Source organism: Tinamus guttatus, unplaced genomic scaffold, assembly GCF_059628265.1.
Source record: "Tinamus guttatus ecotype Peru unplaced genomic scaffold, ASM5962826v1 Tinamus_guttatus_pri_ptg000143l, whole genome shotgun sequence".
NCBI lineage: Eukaryota > Metazoa > Chordata > Aves > Tinamiformes > Tinamidae > Tinamus > Tinamus guttatus.
Genome location: NW_028288677.1, coordinates 467589 through 477985, shown reverse-complemented (window position 1 = coordinate 477985; position 10397 = coordinate 467589).

Below are 10397 nucleotides of genomic sequence, written 5' to 3'. Positions count from 1 at the left end.
ACTGAGCATCAGCATCAACCTCCCTCCTCCTCTAATCCCATCTCTCCTGGGTCAAGGCACTGACCTCCAAGGCATTGCTGGAGGCAGAAAGGGAAGATGCAGATGATTCCAGAGGAAGTTCAGCACTGGGATAACAAGACTTCTTAGTCTCTCCCTTTGCACCACAAAAATGCTCAGCATGGTCTACTCAACTCCTTCACTTCCAAGAAGGAACAAGGTAACAGGAACACAGAAGGAATATTTTCCATAAGAACCTCTTTTGCTCTGTGTTTATAAGGACATGGGGTACACCAAGGATATAGGAGGAAAGTAGAAATCTTTCCTGGTTACATCCATACTCCTCTTCAAGGAGATATCAGAAGTTAATGCTGAATTTAACCATACAGCTGCTGCAAATTGGTTTCTTGATGGACTCCCCTGCAGAGAACAAATTGATGCTGCTGAAATGAAATCCACATTTGTGCCTGGTGAGGAAAATAAAGAGGGAATATTAGCTCTGAGAAATCCAGACCTTTTCCTTTTTATTTCATTCTTGCTACAACAGGGAACTTCCTAGACATTTGCTCAAGCAGGACACATCAGGGCAGGACTCGAGGTAAAGCTGATGCCTTATGGACCCTCCCAGGAATTGGATGTGACTAGTAGCATGCAGGGATAGTGGGCTGGGATCTGTGCCAAGAGGTTGAACAGCCACTGACAGCTTCACAGTGGCAAAGGATATGGACCCAGAATAATTAAACAACTGTGTCTTGCTGCTGCTCACAACAGCTTCCAGATGCTGCTGTAAATGGTTCCAGATGTGCCCCAACCACTGGCTGCTGTGAGCACCCAGACACTGATGGGGTGAGAGCTACATCCTGTTCCAGGGATGCATGTGACAAAACTGCCTTTCCCCCTCCATTTCCCATGCACTTGGGTCATGGGGATCACATCAGCATCACTCAGAAGTGCGACCGAAATGGCCAAAGCCTCTGGTAAGTGGCACCTTCCAGGAACACAGATGTGCACAGCTGTGCAGTCAACCAGGGCACAAAAAGCCCTGCAAAAGTTTTCTCCCTTCTATACATTTCCCTTCAGGGCCCACTCTCTCCCACAGTGGGAAAGGGGAGTGGGAGGCAAACCCAAGGGATCTCCTAAAGCACCAGGCAGGGAATTTCTCTTGGCAGTTCTTAATTACAGCCTGATACTTCCCCCTGCTGTTCCTGGGCTGTCTGACACTCCATCTCGGTCCTGCCATCACAGCTCCCCTTGGTGCCTGCTGAACATTTTAGGGCTCCAGAGCTGGACTCACCCTTATGCAACACAGGTGCTGACAGTGTGCAAAATGCTGCAGTGGGACAAAACCAAAGTAGCTACAGGAGTAATAACACTAGGATGGAAAAGAGAAACGAGAAAAGGGGTCATGCAGAGATGGTTTGACCTGTTCTGGTACAGGTGCTCAGCCTAAATTCAGACAAACTCTGATCATGCCTTTCCTTTTCCTTGCATTGCCTTGCCTGGAGATGCTCATGTCTCAGCTCTGCAGGATTGCCATCTGGTGGCCTTTGTGACAATGCCACAGCTGCAGCAAGGGATGAGGTGGCACTTGGCCCTGCTCAGTCTACCTGTATCCAGTGGCTGATCCGCATCCCTCTGGAGCAGGCACTGGTGAAGCCTGGCAGGACAGAAACACCTTCACCAATATCAGGCCAGCCAGGCCAGGGAGCAAAGTTGAACATTTTAAAGCAGATTCAGTAAGGAAACACATGCAAGACTGCAATATAACTTTTAAAAACATTCTAATAAATGCACACAGCTACCTCTCACAAAACCCAAGTAGTTACTGTAAGTTATAATAGTAGAAACCAAAAGCCAAGCAGTTTAAATCAACACTTAAAGATTCAAGCTGAGTACATTCAAATTAGAAGTAAAACTTTGCTTTTCTAGTGGCACTGCTCCAGGGGAGCATCAAATCACAACTGTGCAGATGCTTTTCCAGAGATACTGTTTCAGCCCCAAATCGCTAACCAGAGCAGTTCAAGGGCATCTTGCTTGAGGCATCAGGATGACTAAGGTACCTGCTTTGCTTCTGTGAATGTAGTTACTGCTTGGTTGGGAGGGCAAGTCCAGCAGTGAGAAGACTGGGCAGCCTTGTCCATATACATTAGGATGGATACACTGGTGCTGTATGAGAATTCAATTTCTGTGAGGATCAAGTTGGCTATAATATATATGTTTGCTGCAAATGCTCAGCTATGAACTGGCATGGTCCACCCAAAAGTGGAGATCAGAGTGCTGATTGGGTCCACCCAATTTTACCATGGTTATAGAAACCAAATGAGACATGTAGTAACTTAGGGAAGAAAGGAGACACTGGAAGTTAGACAAGATGCTTTCTATAAAACTTAAAGATTAATCCCAGACTCGCTTCCCATTCTCCTTTCCCCAATTTAATCCAGCAAGCAGCAAAGTCTATTAACACCATGCTATTATGAGCCTCTTGCACCTGATGTGATTTAATAACTTCTTGGAGGGGAAATTTGAGAGAAATATCCCTAGCTATTTCTCATGGCTCATCTTTGTCTCCCTTCCTCCCCAAAATGAAATACAAAATGCGGATGTACAGTCTGGGGTGCTGCAACAGCAAAGCCAGGGGTGCTTATAGAACATGCAGAATCTGCAGGGATGTCCTCAACCATAAAGCTAATGAAAGACAAGTAACACAAGCCAATATAAAGCATTTTTTGGAAGGGGAGCAGCACAGTTTTCATGACTCATGGTCTCATGCAGTGAAAAACAATACCATGGTTTCTGATAGTACAATAGCTTTGCATTGCATCATGCATCTAGTGCTCACAGAAAAGCAGAAGAGTTTTTGATTTCATACTATATGCTCTGCAGCCTTCCCCTCTGCTCCATAAAGATGTAGCATTTCAGCTCTTTCATTCCAACTTTGTGGCAAAGCCAGTGTTCCTTCCTGCAGATTAGTAATTAGATCCTGTGGCAGCTCTTGGCTATTTTGATGATAGGCCCTTTAAAATCATCTTAGATTAGTCAGATAGGAATGCATGATAATAAATCGAGCAGACAAGGCCATGTGCCAAGTTACTTGTTATCGCTTCAGTCAATTTTCAGTTGTGTGAACATGCCAATACTAAAAAAAGGAAAATAGTGGGCTTCTGAAAGCTACTTTCTGCTCTTCATAATTGATTCTATACATGTGCCACTGACAAGGGAATCAAAGAAGGACAAAAACCATTCCATCCTTGCCTGGCTTTTGCTGGCTCCCTAAAAAATGCAACTTTGAATGGACATAACATTATGAAAGCCTAAATTAGATTTTAGTAAAGCTTAGTCATTAGTGGGCCCAGCATGAGATGGCAGCTCTGAGGTTAGAACTGATTTTAAACACTCTGCTGCCTCCAAACCTCGGATGGGGCATCTGCCAAGGGGAACCTGATCCCAGGAAGGCCCTGCGGGATGCCGTTCACAGTTATGATTAGAAATGTCCCAGGAATGCGTGGGGAAGGAGGTGCATCCCGGCTGCCTCGGGTAGCGCCCGCGTCCTCCCGAGCTCGCTCAGAGGTGGCCAGATGGCACTGGCCATTTTTCCCAGTGCTTTTGATTCGATAAGGTCGCCGCTTCCGCACGCTCGACGCTAACAGCTCATTCCCTCCAGTCTGCCCACAGGGAACATCCAGCTTGCCTCTCCGCTGGGGGATTTGGGCAGGATTTGCTGCAGACCCCATTCCCCAACAGTGCCACACAGCAGTCTGCTCCAGCAGCCAACACACAGGGTAAACAGAGACCAAAGACACTCCCTGTAACTTTCCAAGCTTTTCCACTGCCCTCTGGCCCTGCAACAGCCAGGCTTTTCTAAATAAGACAAAAATTCTTCCTAAATAACCTGAATAAATTCTAAATAAGCTTCACTTGCTCCTCCTAGAGCAAGTCTTAAAGTTCTCTAAGATAATTGTACAAATCTACAACACTACTGCAGTGCTAGGGTTCAGCTAGCCAGTGAATCACCTAATTCCTTTGGCTGTTGGAAAGTTATTTGCAGATAGGCTTCATGTTTTCTTCCTGGCATGCTGATTTTGTCCCTCTGACATACTTGGCTTTAAGCATGATTCACAAGGGTCACTAACGAAGCCTCTGACTAATTGAATATACCAACCAACTTGCAAACAGGACTTGCAGCTGAACATTTTGCCAGAAGAGGGAACTGGAGCTCTACCTCCCAACAGCTGCGGGAGCACAACTGGCAGACTCCTACTTAGGAAGAGCTGGTGATTAAGGCAATTCTTGACCTCTTTCCCCTGAGGTAGCTGTTGGAAAAACCCTCTGGAAGATTGAGTGAATTAATTATTCCATTAGATCAGCTTTTGCCAAAAACAATGATCTAGAAATCATTTCAGGGCTAAGTCATTTACAAGCTTCATTATTTTGGTATCACAAATGCTGCTTGAAAGCATCTTGGCCTTTTTCAGATAAAACTTTGGCAGTTCAGATTCTCAGGAGCCAGGTTAGAGTATCTGGCAATACACTCCTAGCAACATAACTTGATGCCAGCCTTGCTAGTCTTGCAAGGACTTCAGGCCTCACATGTTTGGCCATTTGACCAAACTATTAGGTGATATTTTCTAGCAGAATTAAGCCAGACCCATCATGACAAATCCCTTCAGAGCTAAAAATCCTATTGCTTCTACCTTCTCCCTCAAGGTTTCCCTTAAGTTTCATCTGGTAAGTCCTGCTCCAACTGGGCACATGCAGCACAGTAACATTGAAAAGAAGTGGATAGACATAACAGCCCAGAAGATCCTTGACCTTGTGCTAGAAGTCCAGGTAAGAAGGGCACATTGGCAAACAAAATTAAGATCAAGGAGATACCAGCCAGCTATGGTAACATCCTTTCTGCACTTTTTCTTTATTCTAACCCCTGCAGGCAGTTACACCATTACCACATTTCAGCTGCATGCACCAAGATGCAGGCCCCACATGCATTATTATTTATTTTTAATTGTTTGGTTTAGCAACAGCTCCATTAACTGTCTCTCCCCTATCTCCACACATCATCTCCAGCCCCAACAGATTCTGCAGCTCTTTATTGGGGGAGAGAAGCCTTCAGAGAGACTCACAGCCTTAAATGTAATGGAAACATTTGTTAATGAATGAGCCCTCGTTATACATGTTACAAGGAAACACTTAATTGACAGTGGCCACCGGATACCAGCATTTAATTAATAAATCTAGGTGGCGTCATGTACACCACAGGAAGGGATTACAGGGGTTAATGTGTCTGTCTGTTAGACTTTTATGGAAGAGCTTTGTGGTACAGCTTTTAACATGAATAACCCACCAGTCTGCAACCCCACACTTGCAAAGGGGAGAGGCAGGGGGTTACAAAAACACACCAGCCCTGTCTGAATGTTTGAGCAGGGGCTCAAGAGCCACTGACACTGCAGCAGATCAAGGGGGAATTTGTTCCTTCACCTCTTTCTTCAGCATCAGGGTTTTTCTGATGGTATCTGTTCCAACCACACACACTGCCCTGTGCTATTACTCTGACTTGGGAGCTGCCCTTTGAGCAGGTAGTGGACCATAGAAAGATTAGAGAGAGTCCAGAGCTTCAAAAGTCCACCTGCACCATCATTAACATCATCACCTTCCTACATTTGCATGCCTAAAACTGTTATAAGTGCAGATGTTAGGACTGAAGCCTTTTATTTCTATCCCTAAAGCACAAGGAGGTCATGTTCATAAACACCTCTAGCCCAGAAATGCTTCATCTTTACTCTCTCTGCATATGGCCTAGTGGCTAGCCCTCAAGTCCTTAAAAATTCTCTGTAGAGAAGATAAAACAGCACCTGACAACAAGAGTCTTTGCTCAAGAAACTTATTTCCTTTAGCCTAAGTTGGCCAAGCTCTACAGAAACAAGCAGAACCAACCTAGTTCATAGCAGCCCATGCTCTGAGTTGCATTTCTGCTATTTGTGAGCAGACTGGACCCACTAAGTACTAGAAGAACAAAACCTCTTTCTGCTTGAGACAAGGCCTCCCATCAAGAGGGTTCTTGGGAACATGGGAGATGTTTGCACTCAAACACAGGAGCATCATGTAGCAATGTGGCCATACCAGTTCTGCTCACAACAGGGCAGAGAAAGCCTTTAACCTGTTCTTCACCTTCCAGTCATTGGAGCCTTACCACTATGTCTTAAACAAGTCACATATCAGACAAAGAAAAGGATATAGAGTTTTATGATTACACATTTCAACGTGAACATACTTATTTCCTTAAACCTCAAGGGTACAATTACAGTCCAATACATAGCATTTTTAAAAGAAAAGCAACAAACAGAATTGAAGGAAAAAAAAATCTTCTTTTACATATAAGGATACTTGACCTGTATCATAGTTAATAAGGAATACTCTCACCTCTAATATAGACCCATAGATGATAGAAATAAGTCTTCACATATAGTAGCATTATTTCAAGAACAGAACCTTTGAACATTACTATGTTCAACATTACTCTTAAATTCCTGTACTATAAAAAATAGCATTGCCTTAAAATGCAGAACTATACAAACGAAAAACCAACATATCAATCAACATTAAAGAAAACACTATATCAATATAACCTGCTAGTTCATATGCTTTTAAGGCTGCCTTATCCCCTTTTTATAGTGCAGAAAGCTCTTAGCAAAATGATCCCTGATTAGTGTTTGCAGGTGGGAATGTGGGGGTGGGCACCCTTCCTTTCTTATAAATGGGTTGATACCTGTTTGAGGCTCTTTTTTTGGGAGTAGGGAGGCAGAGAAGAGTTTAGAGGAATGCTGTATGTTCTTTTCATTTTTCTTTCTAGTTGAAGGTGAGAATTTTGGCTTGTATAAATAAGTGATGAGAAGGAAATGAAATAATTAACTGTAAATGCTGACTGTAAAGGCATTAGTAAGGAAAAAAGTAAAGCTAAAAGGAATAAAGCGCTAAAGAGTAAAGAATAAATTGGAGCTAGGCTATCAAATGTTTTCTAACCAAAGCATTTGTGTAATGAATAGCAAGGTTTCTGGAAGGAAGAAGTGCTCACAGCAGGCTGGTAGCAAAGCAGGAGGTAAGAAGGTAGTTAACATAAGTGAGCTCTTGGGTAGTCTGCAGAGCTCTCCCTTTTGGGCTAAAAATGCTCTTCTACTACTCTTGTTACTGTCTGCAACAAGCTGGAGAGATAAATTTACCCAGGGAGAAAACTGGGAAACTTGAGTTAAGGAGCTTGGAGATGGTCCTTAAATGTGAGGGGCTTGGAGCTATGCACCAGTTGTTTGATGTGCTGCTTCCCACTTACATGGATAACCCTGTGAAAGCTCCCGGGCTTACCCAATGGCACCAGGGTCTTAGCAGCGCTGTGGGTTTAATGTTCCCATTACGCTGAATGGCAGCGGAGTTGTGTCTGATTTCTTGCCATTCCTCGTGGATACGTGCTGTTGTCTGAATCCCAAGCTAGGGGACAGGCCTTGTCCCTAGCCAGAGCAGGGGGGTACCAAAAGCTCTGTCTGGAAGCACCCAAGAAGGGGCAGGAGGCAGAGCCTGGCACTGTAGGGATGAGCAGTGATAGAACCTGCTTTGCTGAGGGCTGTGGTTGAAGCCTGTGAGCACCTCAGCTGTCATTAAGCAATCCTGTGTGTGACACGTTTGCTTCTTCCACACCACATTGATGTGGACAGGTCATTTCTCAGGGCTAAGTCACTTATTCCAAGGCTACCCTGAAGTATTCAAGGCACCTGGGCTTTTTGTGAGGACGGTGGCCTTGATTTCCTCATGGCTGTGCTCAGATGCATCAGTAGGTTTGGATGTGGGGTCGTGCAGAGCCTGGAATGAAGAAGCCTGTCTAGAAACCAGTTATAAAGATCAGCGCTTGATGGCATCAATAACTCCCTCTGGGCTTCTTGTAGGCTGAGATAGTGGCAGATTGTCAAAATTACTTAATGTCCTGGAACGCCACCCATTCCACTATGAATAGGCTCCTTGTGTACAGCCCACATGATCATAGTGTTTTTCTGGTGTCTCTATGGAGACTGGAGACATACTTTGGCTCTAATGGTTTGGGGCTTTTTTATTCTCTGCTTCCAGGTAAATCGTCTTGTAGGAGAAAATGAAAAGGAAACAAACAGATATAATCCTTGTGAATAAAGGATTAAGCATCTGACCAAAACATCCTGGTCCTTCTTGGAGAAAGAGATGAAATAACTTGGTTTTTCTTTTTTAATGTGCTCCTGTCAGGCTTGGCAGAGACCTAGCAAGCCTTGGGCAAAAAATAATTGGCCTTAGGCAGAGCTGGATGAAGCTGTCTGAATTCAGATGTGGATTCCCATCCAAATGAGGCTGGAGTGTGGCTTAGAGTGAGGCAGTATTAGATTTGGGACACCTTCCATGCCAAAAAATGAGGGGAGCTTTAAGATGTTCCAGTCCCCAACACTGATGCTGTCATGAGATCAGCTGCTTTCCCTTTCTGTTGGCCTTGAATCTTCTAGAAAAGTGATTTTAATGGTATTCGTATCGTCTTGGCTGTATTAATATAGGTGTCCTGCTTTTCACTGAGAGAGGATGATGATTTGGGTAGAAGAGTGAGGAAAAACAGAATATGCACGTTGGATTCCTGGTAGACATGGAGAAATTGCTCTTATCCCATTAATATCTGGGCCTGTTGCCTTTTTTCGTATCTCCTGTGTTTTCTTTGCTTCCTCAGCAGTGGGCTTGTCCCAAAACTGCCCCCAGACTCTCCCATCGATGCATTTTCCTGCTCCGGATGACGGGATGCTCCTCTGCATTCCTGGTTGCCGCTCCCAAGCTCCTTAGCCCTAGTTTACAAGTCGGATTCTGGGCTCTTAGCTATAGCAAGAAAAAACAAATCCCCACTTGCTGAAAGATGGCCTATGTTTCTTGGCATAACCTCGGGTGTATGCGGTATCTATCCAACACCGGGAAAAGCAAAGCCACCCCATCAACATCTCCCTAAATTCCTTGGGTTCTGCCAGCGCGTCTGCATCGGGATTCGTAATGATTTATTCCATGGGGTTGGGTACGTTCTTGGGTGCCCTGAAGAGTGGCACGGCAACGCCCCCGGTGAGCTCATGGAAACGGCTCCAGCCAGCACGGAGGACAAAACCTGCCTTGGTTTTGGTGGCAATGGCCTGGGCATGCCATTGCCTCCGTGCTTTGCAATTCCCACTGCGCCCTTGGGTGCCCGGCAGTGTCCTCTTGCCACCTGCAAAGGGGCCAAGGTAAAGTTTGCCGTTGGCTAATTCTGCAATTTCCCTTCTGCTCTGCTGCAGGATTCTGCTTTTACAGATGCCTTCCAGGAGGTGGAGAAGCGGCTCTGATGCCCTCGCTCTCAGCATTTTGTTCAGGGGAGCGCAAAAGCCAAAGGGGCTCGATGAGTTTCTCTAATTGCCTGCGTGCATGGAGAGATTTTACTCTCCTGTTTTTAAAGAGGGTCTTCTGAGCACTGGCCATTTGCTCTGGCAGTGGGCAGATAGCAGAAACACCCTTTACTTTTGCAAGATTCACGTTGTCATCTTTTACTCCGAGATTTTCATGCATTGGGACCCTTAAATCTGTAGCCTCTGGATGCACTTGGTCCCTTGAGCAAAACCGGCCTCCCTCTTTCTTGCTACGCACGGATTTTTCTTTCCTGCCCCCCATTTTGGATCAGGTATCAAACCCAATATCATGCCGAAAAAGGCATTTGCGTAAGATCAGACTGCTGGTGTTTAACAGGATTGGTTATGTCTGGTGTATCCGTATTTTCAAAGGGCGTTGGGTTTCATCTGAAAAAGAGTTTTCCAGTGATGAAATGCGGCAATGTCGGGGGCTTGAGAAAGATACCTCTGCCCTTTGGGTCAGGAAAAAGGAATTTGGGACAATAACCAATGCGCTCTGAGGCTTAGGCACTTTTTTTTTTTGACTAAGTGGGCACATTTTTTTTTTAAAAAAAAAAAAAGGCGGATGTGTTTTTTTTATTCTTTGAACACAAATCCTGCAGTGGTCTGTAAATGCTCTGGATGAGATTCCTTGTGTTATGCTGCTGATCCCAGTGTGCCTGGAGCTGTACAAATGCTGGAATTAATTGCAGCCACGTATTTGGGATTCTACCTAAGTAAAACACGTGGTGATACTGCAGTGCCTGAATTCCTGAGCCTTTAACCACCACCTTAAGACAGGTGCCGTAGTGGTGGCTGGTCCCAGTGCACAGCATCAGCAGGGTCAGTGCCACATGGAAGGGGCTGGGAATAAAATTTGTCCCCAGAAACTCCAATGGGGAAATTCCCATCCTTTCTGACCATTCTCCCAGCTCTCCTATGGCATCTTTGGCTTTCTGCCCTCTGCTACGTCCCCCGTTTGCGAGCCGGGGAGCACGGGGGCTC